This window comes from Macaca nemestrina, chromosome 6 (genome assembly GCF_043159975.1).
Source record: "Macaca nemestrina isolate mMacNem1 chromosome 6, mMacNem.hap1, whole genome shotgun sequence".
Lineage (NCBI taxonomy): Eukaryota > Metazoa > Chordata > Mammalia > Primates > Cercopithecidae > Macaca > Macaca nemestrina.
In genome coordinates this window covers 57,526,162-57,546,637 of record NC_092130.1, presented here as the reverse complement: position 1 = coordinate 57,546,637, position 20,476 = coordinate 57,526,162, and the positions used below count along the sequence as shown (strand labels likewise).

The 20,476-nt window shown below is 42.7% G+C and overlaps 1 protein-coding gene across 14 annotated transcripts in view; it reads left to right on the top strand.

The window, feature by feature from the left end:
• LOC105463142 (sorting nexin 24) overlaps window positions 1-20,476 on the top strand; it is a 194,363-nt gene that overhangs the window by 17,561 nt on the left and 156,326 nt on the right. Inside the window, exon 1 of one of the 14 annotated variants that reach the window (XR_003013835.2) lies at window positions 12,872-17,574. The exons of the other annotated variants lie outside the window; for them this stretch is intronic. The gene's annotated coding sequence lies outside the window, so the exon portion shown is untranslated. Of the gene's footprint in view, window positions 1-12,871; window positions 17,575-20,476 lie in introns of those variants that run through there. 14 annotated transcript variants of the gene reach the window in all.

Here is a 20,476-nt window from a genome sequence, read left to right as displayed (position 1 = left end):
GTGGTGTGCCCCTGTAATCCCAGCTACTTGGGAGGCTGAGGCATGAGAATTGCTTGAATCTGGGAGGTAGAGTTGGCAGTGAGCCGAGATCCTGCCACTGTACTTCAGCCTGGGTGACAGAGCGAGACTTTGTTTACCACCCCTCCCAAAAAAAGAAACTTGACCCAGCCCTGTGAAGCATTACAATTCAGCACTGTAACTGAGTCTTCAAAAGGCCATTCCATCATTCTACCACACCAGCTGTTCCAGGATGATGGGGAATATGGTAAGCAGTGAATTCCATGAGTACGGGACCATTGCCTCACTTCATTTGCTATTTCGTTTGATTTGGGAAAACTCTCAGAGGATTTTTTTTAAACCTTCCTGAAAACTTTAGAAGGAGCAGAAAACCTTCCACAAAGCTAAAAGCCCTCTCAGATCCCATGTAATTTGCTGGTTAAATTCTGATGATTAGATTGGGCATATTTGAAACGCGCAATGTGGTATCCCTTTTCAGTTGCTTTTTTTCTTCTTTTTTGAGGAGAGTGAGTTGGTATTTGAAATATGCTATTCCTCTCTTCTCGTTGATTTTATAATTCTCATTCTAAGGAACAGCCAATATGTGAATTGAGTCTCACCAGCTGCCTTTTCTTAGTAGGGACTGTTTCATAAACTGTAAGCTCTTTTCTCTACATCCTCACCCTTTTCTCCATTTCTTGCTAATGGAAATTCATCTGATTATTGAGGTTACATAGATAGAGCAAAAATTCATTTCTGTGGTTACTTATTCTGTGCCTCCCATTCCCAGTGGTTGCATTGGTGTTGCAGGGCAGGGACCGCTGACATGAAAGCTCACTCTGGAAGGCTGAGTGGAAGTTTGCCAGTTTGAGAAAGGGAGGGGAATCATTTTAGGCTCAGGGAATTGTATGGGGAAGTGTAAGAAGTGTGGATGGTTGATAAGGAGGGACACATACTGGGGTTGGAGCTTGAAGAGTTGGGTTGAGTGGTTGCGGAGGGACTGAAGATCCCAGCTAAAAGTATGGTCTGGAAGCAGTCACGAGTAGAGAGTGGTTTTTTGTTTGGTTTTGTTAAGAGGAGAGAAACATTCGGGGTACAAGTGACAAAAGAAAGAGGCCGGGCTCAGTGGCTCATGCCTGTAACCCCAACACTTTGGGAGGCCGAGGCGGGCAGATCACGAGGTCAGGAGATCGAGACCATCCTGGCTAACAAGGTGAAACCCCGTCTCTACTAAACCCCACTCTACTAAAGTACATGGTGGTGAGCGCCTGTAGTCCCAGCTACTGGGGAGGCTGAGGCAGGAGAATGGCGTGAACCCGGGAGGCGGAGCTTGCAGTGAGCTGAGATTGCGCCACTGCACTCCAGCCTGGGCAACAGAGCAAGACTCTGTCTCAAAAAAAAAAAAAAAAAAAAAAAAGAGAAAGAAAGGAAGAAAAGATAGTCAGTTTCACCAGTAATTAAAGAAACCCAGTGTAAAACAAGGCATGTGTTTTTTTTTTTAATTCAATAGGCAAAATGGAACAGATTGATAAAAATCAGTCCTGTTGAGGATGGAGGTGAGAGGAGACAGGTTCTCTAACACACTATTGGTGAAACTGAAAGTTGGAAGCTGTATTTTGGAGGCCAATTTGGCAGTATATATTAGATAAGATATTTATATACCCTTTGAAACAACCTTCCCACTTTTTAGTCTATATCCATAAATTCATAAAGATATACATATAAAGTTGTTCATTGTAGCATGCTTTACAATGTCAAGAGAAAATGAAAACAAGTCATCTACTTAACAAATATTTATCTACCTATTAAGTGGCAGGCACACTTATCTCCCTCTGGGGATACAGTAACGAAAAAAAGAATCAAAATTCTCTACCTTCAAGGAGCTTGCATTCTAGTTGGGGGAGAGTAAGAGTAAACATGATAATTAAATTAAATGTAGTATCTTAGATAGTTGTAAGCACTATGGAGAAAAAGAAACAAAGGAAGATAGATAAAGAGTGCTGGGGGATCATCAGAGAAGCCTTCCCTGGAAAGGCAACATTAGAACCCAGACGTGAAGGAGGTGAGGGGGTGAGTCATGAGGTTATCCAAGGGAAGTGTTTTTTAGGCAGAAGGAACAGTATGTGCAAGGAACATGAAGTGGGAGTGTGCATAATGTGTTTTAAGAGTAGAAAGGATCCAGTGGATTTGGAATGGAGTAGGAAAATAGAGAGTGATAAGAGATAAGGTCATATATAGTGTGGTGGGGGAAATAATGGGAAATGGAATGGTAGGGTGGTAGGGCAGGGCATAGGTCTGTTAGGCAGTGATAAGGACGTTGGCTTTTCTTTTTTCTTTTTTCTTTTTGAAGGGGAAGGAGACAAGGTCTCACTTTGTGACCCAAGCTGGAGTGTATTGGTGCAGTCATGACTTGCCGCAGCCTTAACATCTCAGGCTCAAGTGATCCTCCTGCCTCAGCCTCCCAAGCAGCTGGGACCATGGATGCATGCTACCACACCTGGCTAATTTTTTATTTTTTGTAGAGGAGGGGTCTCACTTTGTTGCCAAGGCTAGTCTCAAAGTCCTATGCTCAAGAGATCATCCCACCTTGGTCTCCCAAAGTTTTGGGATTACAAGCATGAGGCACTGTACCCAGCCCATGGTGGCTTTTACTTTGAGAAGTAGGAGGCAGAGGAGCGATGTGATTCAGTATTTATTGATCACCAACCATGTGCCAGGAACTCTTCTAGATGCCAAGGACACAGTAGCAAAAAATATAAATGAAAATCCCTGCCTTTGTGGAGCTTACCTACTGGTTACATGAGTCATGTCTTAAAAGAATTACTCCCATTTTAATGTGGAGAATAAACTATAGGAAGAGTGGTGCAGATAGGAAGCTCAGTTAGGAAGCTACTGTAGTATCCCAAGTGAAAGATGATGAGGGCTTAGAACAGTTAGTTCTGTGGAAGGAAGTGTTGGAAGATAGTTGGATTCTGGATAGCTCTTGGTAATTGAGGCAATAGGATCCACTGATGGATTAGATTTGGGGCATGAGAAAAAGTGAGGAACAAGGGTGACTCCCAAGGTTTTTAACCTGAACAAAGGGAAGAATTTTAACCACCCAGTGGGTTCACCCTGCCTGCTGCCTAGGCTGAGCCGATTTATCAAGACAGGGGAACTGCAATAGAGAAAGAGTAATTCACGAAGAGCCTGCTGTGCAGGAAACTAGAGTTTTAGTATTTCTCAAATCAGTCTCCCCAAACATTCAGTGATGAGTTTTAAGGACAGCTTAGTGGGTGGGGAGGAGCCAGTGAGCCAGGAGTGCTGATTGGTCAGGTCAGAGATGAAGTCATAGGGAGTCAGAACTGTCTTCTTGCCCTGAGTCAGTTCCTGGGTGGAGACCACAAGATCAGATGAACCAGTTTATCAGTGTGGGTGGTGCCAGCTGATCTATCAAGTGCAGGGTGTGCAGAATATCTTAAGCATTGATCTTAGGAGCAGCTTAGGGAGGGCAGATTCTTGCAGCCTCCAGCTGCATGGCTCCTAAACCATAATTTCTAGTCTTGTGGCTAATTTCTTAGTCCTACAAAGGCAGTATAGTCCCCAGGCAAGAAAGAGGTTTGCTTTGGGAAAGGGCTGTTATCGTCTTTGTTTTGAACTATAAACTGTAGACTGAGTTCCTCCCAAAGTTAGTTCAGTCTACACTCAGGAATAAACAAGGACAGCTTGGAGGTTGGAAGCAAGATGGGAGTCAATTAGGTTAGATCTCTTTCACTGTCTCAGTCATAATTTTGCAAAGGCAGTTTCAGAATGATGGCATTGTTTACTAAGTAGAAGACTGTGGGTAGAGCAGGTTCTGAAGTACCATTTCACAGGTGCTTAGTTTGAAATGTTTGACCAAATTATCGGGGCACCCTGTGGCCTACTGAAGTTGTCACATAAAATTAACCATGAGAAGCCTATTCCCTGTCAACTTGGTATTCATACACATTTCCTTAAACCATACTTAATTACAGAAAGGCAAAGTAAAATAAGGTTTGTTTGCTTGCTTTTTATTTATTTTTATTTATTTATTTTTTGAGACTGAATCTCGCTCTGTCGCCCAGGCTAGAGCGCAATGGCACGGTCTCTACTCACTTGCAACCTCCACCTCCCGGGTTCAAGTGATTCTCATGCCTCAGCCTCCTGAGTAGCTGGGATTACAGGTGGACACCACCACACCTGGCTAATTTTTGTATTTTTAGTAGAGTAGTAGAGATGAGGTTTCACCATGTTGGCCAGGCTGGTCTTGAACTCCAGACCTCAGGTGATCCACCCGCCTTGGCCTCCCAAAGTACTGGAATTACAGGCATGAGCCACTGTGCCCGGCCACTTGCTTGCTTTTTAATTCAATAGGCAAAATGGTAAAGATTGATAAAAACCAGTCATGATGAGGATGGAGGTGAGAGGAGGCAGGTTCTCTAACACACTATTGGTGAGACCGCATGTTGGAAGCTCTAATTTGGAGGTCAAATACTGTCTTTATTCTCCAAATAAAGATACAACAATTTCATAATTCCACCTCACATGATACATCCATCCTATAACCCCAAATACACTAACTCCTTCCCCAGAAGAGAAGGTAGAATCCTTGAGTGATGTTTATTCTTCTTGATATCTTATAATTTAAATACGATGATATAAAGTTGACACTTAAATATTATGGCATAAAGTCAGTACATCATATGTTACATGATAAGGGGTTAAGAGAGAAGAAAACGGCCGGGCGCGGTGGCTCAAGCCTGTAATCCCAGCACTTTGGGAGGCCGAGACGGGCGGATCACTAGGTCAGGAGATCGAGACCATCCTGGCTAACACGGTGAAACCCCGTCTCTACTAAAAAATACAAAAAACTAGCCGGGCGAGGTGGCGGGCGCCTGTAGTCCCAGCTACTCAGGAGGCTGAGACAGGAGAATGGCGGGAACCCGGGAGGCGGAGCTTGCAGTGAGCTGAGATCTGGCCACTGCACTCCAGCCTGGGCGACAGAGCGAGACTCCGTCTCAAAAAAAAAAAAAAAAAAAGAGAGAAGAAAACAAAGATAGTTGTTTACTATATATACATACATATTTTTGTAACAAAATGAGGAAATATTCATGACAATTCGGTCTTAATTTCTGTAACTGGTTGTGTGGTCATAGCTGGCATTATTTATGAATGAATGAATAACAAGAGTCTCGCTCTGCCGCCTAGGCTGGAGTGCAGTGGCGGGATCTCAGTTCACTGCAACCTCCTCCTCCCAGGTTCAAGCAGTTCTCCTGCCTCAGCCTCCTGAGTAGCTGTTATTACAGGTGAGTGCCACCATGCTGGCTAATTTTTGTATTTTTAGTAGAGTTGGGGTTTCACCATATTGACCAGGCTGGTCTGGAACTCCTGAACTCAAGTGATCTGCTCACCTCAGCCTGCCAAAGTGCTGGGATTACACGTGTGAGCCACCACGCCCTGCCATAGCTGGTATTTATAAATACCTCTACTCATTCCATATTCCCTTTGCCTTCAGCAAGCACCTCAGCTGGCTGTGTTTCTTTACCTGGTAGGTCACTCAAACCTTCATTCCTGAAGGGTCTGGGCTATTAGTAGTCCTGCCTGAATTGGGTTGCTGCAGTTTTTTTCACTGACTTTAATTACAGGGTACAGTAATATTAATACTGTGCTTGAAGGGATCTCCTGTATTCCAGACAGGAGGTCCTTACCTCTATTGTGGGGTAGTAGTCCAGTTTCCCTTTGGTAGGCAGGATCAATCACCCCAGCCAGTACATAGCAGAGCAATACATGGCACAGTAATTCCCATCTTTGCCTGTAAATTTAAAGACATGAGCATAAAGTGGCTAGGCAACAGCCTTAGCTTTCATTTAATCAGAATCGTTGTATCTCCTGGTGGAAGCATTCCTCACTATGGAACTATGACCTCGAGGCCAGCAGAGCATAAAGTCCTGGGGACAGGAAGCAAACATTTTGCTAGTGGGGCACTAGGGGTAAAGGTGAGTGGTGGTATTCCCATTTCTACCTCTTGATTCCTGGACCTATCACTCCTGGTTATGGGAGAAACAACGCTATGCACTATATGTTGATTCAGAGCATGTATAGCCTTGGGAAGAAACTTGACCCAGCCCTGCGAAGTATTGCAACTTAGCTAGCATGGTAACTGATTCTTCAAAAGGCCATTCCATCATTCTACCACGCCAGCTGTTCAGGATGATGGGGAATGTGGTAAGCCCAGTGAATTCCACAAGCATGGGATCATTTGCTATGAAGTCAGTTCCATGACAGTGGATACAGTATCCTGTAAGTTCACGGATGATAGTTTTGGCAGAAGCACTGTGTGCAGGGGAGGCAAATCTATATCCAGAGGAAGTGTATTCCAGTAAGGACAAAACTCTGCCCCATTCATGATGGAAGCAATCCATTGTAACCAACCTGCTGTCAGGTGTCTGGCTGATCATTCCCAATGTGGAATGGTGCCATACTGGGGCCTCAGTGTTGATCTCTGCTCCTGGCAGATTGGGTGCTCCACAGTGGCTGTAGCCAGGTTGGCTTTGGTGAGTGGAAGTCCATATTTCTGAGCCCGTGCATAAACTCTATTCCTGCCACCATGGCTACTTTATGAGCCCATTGTGTGATGCCAGTGGTGACTGGGGAAAGAGGCTGACTCATATGCACAGAAGGAGTCATTTTATTCAAATCCTCATGATTATTAAAATCCTCTTCTGCCGAGATCACCCTTTGGTGGGCATTCACATGAAACAAAAATATCTTCACAGTTTTTTGCCTGTTTAGAGAGGTCTTCCACGTAGGTCTTCTTGGGAGACAGGGTCTTCCTAGTCGTATTCCTTCCAAGTCCGTGACCATCCTTTCAGACCATTGGCCACAGCCCCTGAATTGTTGTATAATCACATGTCTGGCCATTTCTCCTTCCAAGGAAAGTTTACAATCAAATGTACTGCTTGAAGTTCTGCCCAGAGGAAGGATTTCTCTTCACCACTTTCCTTCAAAGATATCCCAGAGAGGGACAGCGGTACTGCAGCTGTCCACTTCCAGGTAGTACCTGTATATCATGTAGAACCATCTGTAAACCTCTGTCAGAATGATCATAGGGAACTCCCCATGGGGCCATAGGTGCAGGCTGGGAGAGAGAAGGCAGTGTAGCTGGATTAGGGACCATGGCGTCTGGGCCACCTCTTCCTGTAACTTACTTGTGCCTTCAGGGCCTGCTTGGGTCCATCTCATATCTACTACTTCCATTTGATGATGGAGTGCTGCTGATCATGCCCAACTTTATAGCTTGATGGGCCAGATAACACATTGTTCATGATGGCCAGCTCAGGTCACATGGTAACTTGGTGGCCCATGGTTAAGCATTCAGTCTCTACTAAGACCCAGTAGCAGGGTAAGTGCTGTTTCTCACCAGTAGAGTAGTTATCCACAGAGGTTGGCAGGGCTTTGCTCCAGAATTCTAAGAACCAGCATTGCAGTTCACCTATAGCCACCTGCCAGAGACTCCAAACAACATCTGTATCTGCCACGGATACTTCAGGCACCACTGGATCTGCTGGATCATATGGCCAAAGTGGCAGAGCAGTTTGCATGGCAGCTTGGACCTATTGCAGAGCCTATCCGTATTCTGGGACACACTCAAAACCAAAATCTTTTCAAGTCACTTGATAAATGGACAGGAGTAACACACCCAAATGAGGAATATGTTGCCTCTGAGATTCAAAGAGGTCCACTCACATTATGAATCATAATGTTCTTCACTCAGCCCACATAATTAAATATACATCTCATCCAAAAACACTCTCGCAGAAATACCCAGAATAATGTTTGACTGAATATCTGGGCACCCAATGGCTCAGTCAAGTAGATACATAAAATTAATTATTGTACCACGTTTCAGAAGTGAAACGCACTCTTCCTTCATAAACATCGTAATGTTTTTCTTTTTGTTCAGATCAATATAAAATGAGAAATGTTTTTACATTTTATTATCTGATATTTATTTGCAGTTGGAAATAATGAATGCATACATGTGGAAAGTGTGCAACCAAATTTTTAAAATGTGAGTATAGTGCACGATAAAAGTTTGTAGAAAAGTTCTGTTTTCCTTGTTTATTATCGGTGAACAATTAGATCTCATTGTCAGTAGAAATTGATGACTGTGGCTTCCAAACTATTGAGCCTGTGCTAATAAATGCAACAGTTGTTCATAATTTGGTGGTAAATGACCTTTAAATGTAGCTGTTTATGGAGGCTGTCCTTGGGGAACAATTTAACTTCCAAATGACACCCATGAGTACTTGTTATCATTTAAATATGCTTCCTTTTGTCAATAACAGAATAACAAATACTGGTTAGATTTCTGATGTTGATTCAGATACCAGGAAACCTGCTGAATAAATTAGTGTACATTTGATTTATATTGACCAAAATTTTTTACATTGCTGTGTTACAGGTCAAGGTGACATGCATTTAAATGTGTTGTAGAGCAGAGGTCATGCTTGACTGACATGAATGCTTATGCTGCTTTTAATTAACTTTTAAATATTATCCTGAAATTTCTTCTTAAATAGCAATGATTACGAACAGGATTGAAATTAACTTAGGACATTAGTGGTGATCTTATTTAAAATATCAGTAATCTTGATCTTTTTCATAAAAATTATTGGAGTATATTATTGCTACGCTTTATCTCCTAATTTGTATGGAAATCAAATCTGCTTTTTCCATCATAGACTCTGAATTCATTGTCAGTGTTTTTTCCATTGATAGTTTTGCAGAAATAATCTGAGATAGCATTGAAAAAAGCAAAGTAATGGACTAAGTCTTACCTAGTACAGAACTACTTTATCAGGCAAATGCATTTCTTAGTGCTATGAGTTTTTTTTTTTTTACTGATATTGTTTGTACCTGGTTGGAGAATTGTTTGCAGGGTGATGCCATGGATTAACTTTGTCAGCCATTCATTAGTAGTACAAAGTGTATAACTTTTAGGGAAGCTTTAATCAACACTTGATTTGCCCTTTGAGAGAGTGTCTTCACCCTGAATGCTGCTTCTTTTGGATTTAAATATTGTTGGGTAAAAAGCATTTTGCTTGTAGTGTAGAATATTTTTCATTTAGGCCTCATGTGAGAATTTTCATATAATTCAGAACTTTAGAATGGAGATGTACAAAGCTTTTTAGTCTCTATCAACCATAAAGATCTTTGTTGTTATTCGAAATGTGTGCCTTGGAAATTTAGGTAACCTTTTGAGCTTTGCATATAATCAAAGAGTTGCCCTCCAGAACAAAAAGGACCTCAACCCTGCCCACATCTAGTGAATAGCAGTGGGCCTGAGATGTCAGCTTAGTTTCAGCCAACGACACTTAGTTTCGGTGTTCTTCCTTAGCCTGCAGTTTTGTACCCAAATTTAATGTACTTAGAACAGCATTAACCCCATATTGTCCATGACGGCAAAAGTAGTGACAGTTAAAAATGCTAATAAGAGAGAAACGGAAGTGGAGATAATAAAATGGAAAGTGGTGGAAGAACGACAAACGCGTGCGCATGTGGAATGAATCATCCAGTCATAGGAATGATTCTTTAGGACAGTGGGGAGACTCATGCAGCATTTCTCGTAAGCAGGCATGCACATGTGTGGGGAGGTAGGGGAAGTGCCTGAGACATGGAAAAACTTTGGGTGTTAGCACCACTTCAGGTGCCTGACCCTAAGGGAGAAGGCAGGGAGTTTGAGAAAAAGGCTGTTGATGTGGTGTTGCTTGTGGATGGCACATTGGAACACCGTCAAAGGAGGGTTTGGGCTTCTGGTGCATGTCACTGGCTGCTAAAGCCATGGTGCTCATCCCTTACTGCACACTAGCATCACCAGGAGAGCTTTACAGACTGCTGATGCCTGGGGCCCACCCTCGGAGAATCTCGTGGTCTTGGGGTATGGATTGAGCCTCAGAATTTTCTAAAGGTCCCTGGGTGATTGTTATGAACAGTGGAAGGTGAGAACTACTACACTGAAGATGTCCCCAGGATGCTTGTGGAGTTCATTAAGGCATATTACTTGCCCCAGCACATATTATTAGTAAGTTAGTTCAGTAGTTCTCAGGGAACACTTAAAAACACAAATTTTCGAGCTTTGTCCCCAGAGATTCTCATGCAATAGGGGCTCAGGCTCTGGTACGGTTTAAAAATTCTCCAGATGATTTTAATTTGTAGCTAAGCCTGCAGACTGTGGCGTAGGTAGCTTCCCTGTTGTAGAAAAGATGCCCTGTAGAGTGTATATTTAGCATAAAGGAGAAGCATCAGCTTTGTTTTAAAGCTTTAAAGGGCTGGTTCACATTCTGATTCCACAAAAGTACATCTAGGACTGGCTTATAAACAAATGAACTTAAGAAAAGCTTTTCTGGCTGGGTGCAGTGGCTCACGCCTGTAATCCCAACACTTAGGGAGGCTGAGGTGGGTGGATCACCTGAGGTCAGGAGTTCGAGACTGGCCTGGCTAACATGGTGAAACCCTGTCTCTACTAAAAATACAAAAAATTAGCCGGGCATGGTGACATGCGCCTGTAATCCCAGCTACTCGGGAGGCTGAGGCCAGGAGAATCCCTTGAACCTGGGAGGCGGAGGTTGCAGTGAGCGGAGATCACGCCATTGCACTCCAGCCTGGGCAACAAAAGTGAAACTTCGTCTCAAAAAATGAACAAACAAAAATGTTTTTCTGACCTCAGTCTGCTCGAGGAAGTTCTAAGGAGTGTCATTATTAAGCTTTGGAGCCACATAGACTTGGTTCCACATTTTGGCATTGTGACTAGTCAGGGAACTTGTGCAAGTCATTTAACTTCCCTGAGCTGCATTCCCTAAAATAATTATTCCCTTTTCTCATAAGGATTACCTGTAAGTACTGAGCACAAATAACTCACAATGTGGAGCAGCTATTGTTATTTCTGATACTTCTAAATACATTTTTGCCAGTTGGAGTTAATACATCATCATATATTTTACCTTCCTTTCATCTAGTATGAGAATTTTTCTTTTTTTTTCCTCACTTTTGAATGATTGCATATTTAATTCACTGCTTTAAGTTTTTATAAAAGCAATATATCAAAAGATCCCTGCAGTGCTTTTAAATTGGAGAATAACATCTGTAGTGTCCCAGCCACTTCGTATTTAAGAACAAGTGAATAATGGTGATTCTGTGGTTAAACTAATTATTAACAGCTATTTATTGATCACAGAATATTCCAACTACCTTTCTGTGCTGTTGGCTCCTAGTGGTATTCTCTGGGAAAACCTTGTATTGTTTTCCTACTTTCTCCATTTATAAAAAGTTCTTTTTAGGATAGGCCAAAGAACCAATCCTGAATTTGTAAGTACGGCCATCCCTCAGTATCTGTGGGGGATTGGTTCCAGGACTCCACATGGATACGAAAATCCGTGAATGCTCAAGTCCCTGATATAAAATGGTGTAGTATTTGCATATAAACTATGCATGTTCTCCTGTGTACTTTAAATCATCTCTAGACTACTTAAATACCTAATACAATGTAAATGCTATGTAAAGAGTTGTTATATATTATTTGGGGGAATAATGAACCAAAAAAAGTTTGTATACATTCAGATTCTTTTTTTCCCTTATGTTTTCTATTCACAGTTGGTTGAATCTGTGGATGCAAAACCCATAGATACTGAGGGCCGACTGTGTCACAGTATATAGCTCTAGCAGGCGGTGGAATGGGGCCAGTTCCCACCCAGACCCATTCACTGTTCAGTGCTTGGTTCTGAGCAGAAGTATAACTTTTGACTCCTATCAGCGTTCGTTCAGGTTCAGATGAGGCCAGTTTTAATGAACATCATTTTAACCCAGAGGTTAGTTTTTTGTTTTTTGGTTTTTGAGACAGGGTTTTGTTCTGTCACCCTGGCTGGGGTGCAGTAGTGCGATCATAGATCACTGCAACCTCAACCTTCCAGGCTTAATAGATCACCCGCCTCAGCCTGCTGAATAGCTGGGACTAAAGGCTCCACATCACCATGCCTGGCTAATTTTATTTTTTGTTTTTGTTTTTGTTTTTTTTGGTAGAGACGGCATTTTGCCATGTTGACCTGAGTGGTCTCAAACTCCTGGACTTGAGTGATCTGCCTACCTCAGCCTACCAAAGTGTTGGGATTTCAGGCATGAGACCACACCAGCTGTTTTTGCAGTCAGGGTTTGCTTCTTTTGTGAGTTCTGGGTCTAGAAAAGTTCTGTGAAGCTGAGCTTTCTGTGGCCTAGATAATTCTAAATGCCTGGGTGGGGAGGTAGGCAGTCTGTTTAATTGGAAGTTTAGCTCAGAGTTTATGAGATTTGCTGTGAGTATGTTTGCATACTGGGTCCTTGGTAGGGCCTGAAGAGAGGGCTGGCAGGGACAGTCAGGCAGAAGTGCCAGGCAGGAGCTGTAGGAGGTGGCAGTAGATGAGGGCTGGGTGAAGGCACAGAGGTGTGGAGTGTGAGGCACAATTTCATCAACTCCAATATTTTCTTAGAATCATTTATTTAACTAATGGTCCTTGAAGGCCTGAATTTTATCAGGCACTGTACTGGGCCCTGGAGGTGCCATCACTTTCAGTAGTTTTCTTTTGAAGAAATTCCAGCACTCTCTTTCAAAGGGATTCTTTCTTGAGATGGAGTTTTGCTCTTGTCACCCAGGCTGGAGTGCAATGGTGCAATCTTGCCTTACTGCAACCTCCACCCCCCGGGTTCAAGTGATTCTCCTGCCTCAGCCTCCTGAGTAGCTGGGATTACAGGCACCTGCTACCACGCATGGCTTTTTTTTTGTTGTTGTTGTTAGATGGAGTCTCGTTCTGTCGCCCAGGCTGGAGTGCAGTGGTGTGATCTCGGCTCACTGCAAGCTCCACCTCCTGGGTTCACGCCATTCTCCTGCCTCAGCCTCCTGAGTAGCTGGGACTACAGGCGCCCGCCACCACACCCGGCTAATTTTTTGTATTTTTAGTAGAGATGGGTTTCACCATGTTAGCCAGGATGGTCTCGATCTCCTGACCTTGTGATCCTCCCACCTCGGCCTCCCAAAGTGCCAGGATTACAGGTGTGATCCACTGTGTCCAGCCTACGCCTGGCTAACTTTTTGTGTATTTTTAGTAGAGATGGGATTTCACCATGTTAGCTAGGCTGGTCTCGAACTCCTGACCTCATGTGATCCACCTGCCTTGGCCTCCCAAAGTGCTGGGATTATTGGCTTGAGCCACCGTGCCCAGCCAGGATTCTTTTTATTTGTGAACACAGTGTACAGTGGAGCTATAGTTAAATCAGCTCATCCTGTATTGCTCCAAGGAGATATGAATATATAAATCAATTATGTTAGCAAGATTAAATATGAACAAATTATTAGCCTCAGTTCCCTTATCTTTAAAAAGGGTTAAAATTAGTATGCAACCCCGTAGAGTCACTGCCAAGATTAAATGAAATAATGCATGTGAAATGCCTACCTCAGATTATGTTTAGCTAAGTGAGGATCAGCTGATGTTACTGGGCCTGCTTTCACAACCTTGGGTTGGTCCCTGCCCAGAAGGACAGGTACTATTACAATGAAGAAAGCTGTGTGAAAGATAGGAAAGCATCTGGGTGAGATATCCTGGCAGAGCGGACTCTAAGCATACTTCCTTGTTGTCTAACATATTGGCGAACCAAGGTGGGAGCATTAAATAGGTGGGATTGTTCAAGTAGGGAAGAACATTGATGTGTATCCCTTGAGTGCTTACCGGTGTGCAGCATATTTTACCTGTTCTGGTACTGAGCGACACAGCATTAGGGCCAGCTGTTATGAATCAGAAAGAAGCTAGGGTTATGTTTATTCTGCAAGTTGACCTTTTTAGAAGGAGGTTCTTGAGCTTCTTGGGAGGAAGGAAGTAGCGGTGTGGTTGAAGAGTGAACTCTGGAGTTGAGGAAACCTGGACAGGCCCCTGGCCCTACCATGTGCTAACCATGTGTTGAATGGTAACCAGTTGCATAAATGCTCTGAGTCTTGGCTTCCTTCAATGGAGATAATGGTAACTGCTTCATAACCAATAGAAATTGTTTTAATCAAATGAAATAATAGGTGCCAAGTCCTTAACACATAATTGGTTCTGTAGTAGCTAGTATTAGTATTTGTTTCTAAAAATTAAAATCTTTATATTGAATTTCTATAAAGAGGTGCCTGAGTTAGGCTTATATGGGATATGATTTATGATGTGAATACAGTTTATACCTTAAGCCCCTCTCCTGGTCTTAAACCACTAAAGCAAACAAAAATAAAACTAATGCTTTCAAGTAAACATTTGATAGAAATTTCAGTATGGCAAAGGGATTTTGGGTTTATAGAGGTCAATTAGAATTTGACCTAAGTTATTTTATCCATGAACTGTTTAGAATTATTTCTTATGTATGTCCAGTAGAGACACTGTATTAAAACTGATTAATGATATAGTTTCAACAAATGGAAAATATGATGCCATAAAAAAGATTACCCAAAATTCCACAGAGCTCAAATATTAAGATTTCATGTTTATGGGGAAAAGTATGTGCCTATGGATAGGCCACACAAATATTCACTTATAAAGAAATCTTCCTTTAATATTTTACCATAATTTGCTTGGGGCTTATGCAGTCTAGGAGTGCAGCAGAACAGAAGTAAGCCAGACTTGGGTTCTCACCTTGACTTGCCTCCACATGCTTCAGTGTCCTCCTTTGTACAAGGGAGTAGTATCACCAGACATTTTCAGGAGAAATACATAATGGATATAATAAATGAAAAGTACCTAGCACAGTGCAAGGCACGTATCAGGTTGGTGCAAAAGTAAAGCCATTACTTTCAATAGCAGAAACTGCAATTACTTTTGTACCAACCTAATACTAACAAATAGTTGTTATCATCCTGGGTCTGAAAAGCAGGGGAATGGTAGTCCTCTTTATGGCAAGCAAGACATGAGGAAAACTTTTTTTTTTTTTTTTTTTTTTGAGACAGAGTCTCGCTCTTGTTGCCCAGGCTGGAGTGCAGTGGTGCAGTCTTGGCTCACTGTAACCTCTGCCTCCCGGGTTCAAGTATTATTCCTGCCTCAGCCACCCAGGTAGCCTTATTAGCCCTGCATGGTGGTGGGTGCCTGTAATCCCGGTTGCTGTAGCTACAGCTGGCATTACAGGCGCCCGCCACCGAGCCCGGCTACTTTTTGTATTTTTAATAGAGACGGGGTTTCGCCATGTTGGCCAGGCTGGTCTCAAACTCCTGACCTCAAGTGACCCTCCTGCATTGGCCTCCCAAAGTGCTGGGATTACAGGTATGAGCCACAGTGCCTGGCCCCATTGCTTTTCTTCAAGTGATTTTCTTAGATGATTATGGGTAGGCAGTAGGTTTTTGAGCTGGCCACAGTACTGACATTTTGAAAGTGTATATATTTTACAATTTTTTAGATTTGGAAGGGTTTTTAAAAGCAGCCTTTGCTTTATGTTAGAGATATATTCATTTTCATTGGCCATTAATGTCAGTGTATAAAAATGAAAAATACTAGTTTTTGAAGGCATCTTAACAAATTTTGAACTGATTAATTGCTTAATTAATATATTGGTAATGTTGTAAGACAGTTCAATTATTATTATTTTTTTTTTTGAGATGGAGTTTTGCTCTTTTTACCCGGGCTGGAGTACAATGGCATAATCTCAGTTCACTGCAATCTCTGCCTCCCAGGTTCAAGAGATTCTCCTGCCTCAGCCTCCCTAGTACCTGGGATTACAGGCACCCACCACCATGGCCGGCTAATTTTTGTATTTTTGGTAGAGACAGGGTTTCACCATGTTGACAAGGCTGGTCTTGAACTCTCGACCTCAGGTGATCCACCCACCTCAGCCTCCCAAAGTGCTGGGAATACAGGTGTGAGCCACTGCGCCTGGCCAAAATAGTTCATTTTAAGGAATAGTTTCATTAAAAGATAGCTGGAGATTATTAAAAAGTGCCATTTAACCTCTAGTGATATTACTCTCAACAAAGCCTCAACATTGAAGCAAAACATTTATGTTTATGTTATAAAGTAGTATAATTAATATAATCCAGTAAATGAAGTGTTTTGAGTGTCTGCTTTGTGCCTGCTACAGGCCTTTGACAACTATGAAGTATGATTCTAGACCTCTAGCTCTGCACAAAATCACACGATACCTGTGAATCAATAATGAATGCTCTATGGTCATAGCTTGTTTTGAATGGAGATTTTGAAAATGAGATCGATGAGGAGTGTAGTGCAGTACCCAGAAGACCTCCTGCAAGAAATGGTGCTTAAGCTGCATTTTGAAGGCTAGGTAGGATTTAAATAAGTATGTGGAAAGGATAGGGCTTTTCCAAGGAACCCACCCTCAGTAAAGTTAGAAAGATATAAATGAACATTATATCATGGAGGATAGAAAGGGAGCAGTGTCCTGTGTGCAGGAGGCCAGTGGTAGTTAAAGAGTGGAAATATTTGGGATACATGGGGCAGAGCCACATTGAGGAGGTCTCTGAGGAGGACTGCCTTTGTTCTTTGTGCTCCTGGAGGGTGGGCATCTGCCATTGTTGAAGCTGTCAAAGTCAACCCTTAGACTTTTGATGGGCATTGGGGAGAGGAGGGCGCATTCTGGTAGGGAGAATGTATAAGTTGCTTTCCGGGGAGGGGTGGAGACAAGAGAATGCCCCGTCACTGACATTACTCAAGCAGTGTCAGAGGGGCTGCCAAAGGTATTTCTCCAAGATCTGCATTAGGTGGGGCTGGGACCAGAAACTCTGAAACTCAGTAACTGTATGAAAAAATAAACAAGGCTGTACAGAATGTTTCTCAACAGCAAAGTGATATGAAAATGAGGAAACCATGCTAATTAAACTTACCTTGGTATACAGAATGTTGCCCAAGAGGTTGATTGAAATCAGGTGTGGGACTGTGGCTGTGGTCCAGGATGAAGGTGTGGACTGGGGCAGTGGCATGGGATGGACATGAGAGATTCTGAAAAGAATATATGGACTTTAGAAACTGTAGTTGGTAGCTGAAAGAAAAAGACAAATAAAAAATAAAATTTAGTATCCTCTATCTCATCTCTGTCCAACTCTCTACTCAGCAACTTTGAACCACCCCACCCACTCCCCAACTTCAGGAGGACCAGGGTGCCAATGCTCTGAGTCTCATGATCTTCTGCCTACAGGAAGCCTATTCCAGCCCCCACCCGAAGTTGGTTAACTTGTGTTTCTTTCTTTCCAAGCTAGTTCTAGTTTCACTTCCTCCTGGTAGCCAATGGTGAGGGTTTTGATTCTGCCTGAGTTTGCTCCTTACTCCACTGGTGGTGTCTTCAAGCCAATAGGCCAACGAATGATGATTCCTCACTGGACTCCTCTCTTGGTGGTCCTGCTACTATGGACAGGCGCCGTCAGGCCATGCTCTGAAAGATGGCCACTACATATGGTGGATGTCCACTCTGTTCAGATGATGCTTGAGACTCAACCTGAATCTGGCTTTTCCTGGACAGGCAAGGTGTTGAGGGGAGCAAGGAGTTGAGGAATCCACACAAGGGAATGATGGCTGACCTGCGATGGTTAGTACAGCTGCAAAGAGCCACGTCTGCCTTGAGTGAAATTATTCCTAGATAATGAGAGAACCTCCTTTTTGGGACCTGGGGTGGGAGAATGGAGTGGGAAGGTTGGTGCCACTTCCTTGTTTTGTTCACAGAACATGGTAAGATTCTTTCCTCTCTTCCAAGTGTCTGGTTGGTGCTCAGCTCAATTGAGGCCTGCTGTGTGGTTCTAGAGAGGGCACAGAGGTCAGGAGAACGAGGTGGAGAAGGGGCCATTGGGAAATGGAAGTCAGATTATAGTGGATTAAGGAAGCTGGGAGAGAGTGAGGACCCTGCCAGATGCTTTGACTATGAAAAGAGGGAGAGAAGTCATAAAAGCAAGAAGAAAAAGCAGGGTCAGGTCAAGGCTTTTTCTAAATCAGACCAAAGACAGTGAGTACTTCAGGGTCAAGGAAAGGAGTCAGTGGCATAAAAACCTGAACCTGAGAGGTTTTTTTTTTTTTTTTTTTTTGAGATGGAGTCTCGCTCTGTCACCCAGGCTGGAGTGAAGTGGCACAATCTCGGCTCACTACAATCTCCGCCTCCCAGGTTCACGCCATTCTCCTGCCTCAGCCTCCCAAGTAGCTGGGACTACAAGGCGCCCTCCACCACACCCGGCTAATTTTTTATGTTTTTTTAGTAGAGACGGGGTTTCACTGTGTTAGCCAGGATGGTCTCGATCTCCTGACCTCATGATCCGCCTGCCTTGGCCTCTCAAGGTGCTGGGATTACAGGCATGAGCCCCCGCGCCCGGCAAAACCTGAGAGTTTTGAAGGGAGAAGAGTGGAAGTGGAGGTGGGAATGAAGCTTCCTGGGAGGTGAACTGCTGTTCTTGGAGTTGTTTTCCCTGTCAGGGTTATAGATTTGTGCTGATGATTCAGCCATACAAAGTTTGGCATCAAGGGATGAGTTTAGAGCAGTCCAGCAGAAATATAATGCTCGCCGTGTGTGGTGGTTTACGCCACCACAGTTTGAGATTGTAATCCCAAATGCTTTGGAAGCCAAGGTGAGAGGATTACTTGAGGCCAGGAGTTTGAGACCAGCCTGGGCAACATAAGCAAGACCTCATCTCTACAAAATAAAAATAAAAAATTAGCCCAGTGTGGTGGTGCATAGCTGTAGTCCCAACTGCTCAAGACACTGAGGAAGGAAGATCGTTTGAGCCCAAGAGGTCGAGGCTGCAGTGAGCTATGATCCAGACAGAGCAAGACTCTGTGTCCGGAAAAAAAAAAAAAAGAAATATAATGCAAACCACAAATGTGAGCTACAAAGAGATTTTAAAATTTTTAGTGGCCCTATTAAAAAAGTGAAATGAATTGTAATAATATATTTGATTTAATGCAATAAATCCAAAATCTTATTCTAACATGTATTCTGTGTAAACATTATTAATGAGATAACTTGTTATTTTTGTAGAAATTTTTTGAAACTTGGTGTTTTTATACTTACAGGGTATCTCCATTTGGACCAGCCATGTTTCAAATGCTTGACAGCAGCATGTGGCGAGTGCTATACTATGTTGGACAAGGCAGATTTAGAGAATAGGAAGGGGTCCAGCTTTCAGCAAAACATGTAGTGAGGCAAGAATAAAGGTGTCCTGTTTCAGGAGCTGAAATCTCAAACTTTAGCCCCTGTTGAGAATACAGTCTCACTATTTTTTGTCTACACTGTCAACATGAGTTCTCTCCAGGCTCTTGGTTTCAGCTCAGGCGAGGAATATTGTTCTTGTAGTTGCCCTGTCCTTAAGTAAATGGAACTGTGGAATTAAGAAGCAGTATTGAAGGGGCCTGAGTCAAACTCTTCAGACTCAGTTTCCCTCTGTACCACTCACAAGCTGTGAGACATCGAGTGAGTTACTTAACCTCTCTGTGCCCCAGTTTCCTTATCCGTGAAATGAGGATGTAATAACAAATTTAATCAGTTTATGTATGTATTTAACAGAGACAGGGTCTCACTATGTTGCCCAGGCTGGTCTTGAACTCCTGGGCTCAAGCGATCCTCCTGCCTTGGCCTCCCAAAGTGCTGAGATTACAGGCATGAGCCACCAAGCTCAGCCAGTAATAACAAATTTTAATTAAATGACATTTATGTTAATAGGGTTGTTGCAAAAACTAAATGTAGATGACTTAGAACAATACTTCACCCACAGTTAAGGCTTAACAATTAAGTTAAATTTCAAAAGAAAATGTTTAGGCTACTTTGAGTCAGTGTTGATTACCATTGTAGATATTTTCAAAAAAATGTTTAAGGACCAGGACTCGTTTATGGAATGTTGAAGTCTGAGTTTAAGCAAAAAACTGCTTCCTCCAATCTTCTGTTTACTTTGGAGAAATACCACAACATAGATAAAGTTTCACATTTACCAAATTAAAATATATGAAGCAATAATCAATATATTATCCTTAGGAGTTGCCTTAGAATGGGAGATATACTCTTTAAAATCTTTCGTAAATGAAATAGCCAACTTGAATCTGAGATACTGGTGTTTCAGAGATGTGTGCCAGTGGCATAAGGCTGCTTTGTTCTAATCGCATCCCACATTTGAAAAACTTTTTCTTTAAGAATATCCAAATGAAGAGGTGGTTAGAATGGGACTGAGGGTGGAGGAGAGGAGGCCAAGGAAGCAGAAACCTTGTAAAAGCTACTGCCCACATGCCCTTTGTCTGTTAGTCAATGCCCCATTTTTCAAATGAGCTTTTACAATAACCAGATAGTTGGATCACATCACTAAGTGAGGATGCATGAACCTGCCTGCCTGCTTATGTCCAGCTCAACCCTTCTAACTGAGTGCAAAGTTGATTTTTGCCTATAAAAGTGGAAAATGGACCTGATAAAAATGTTTAGTCTGCAAGGCCTCATTTTATTTATCGTATCAGAAAAGAAC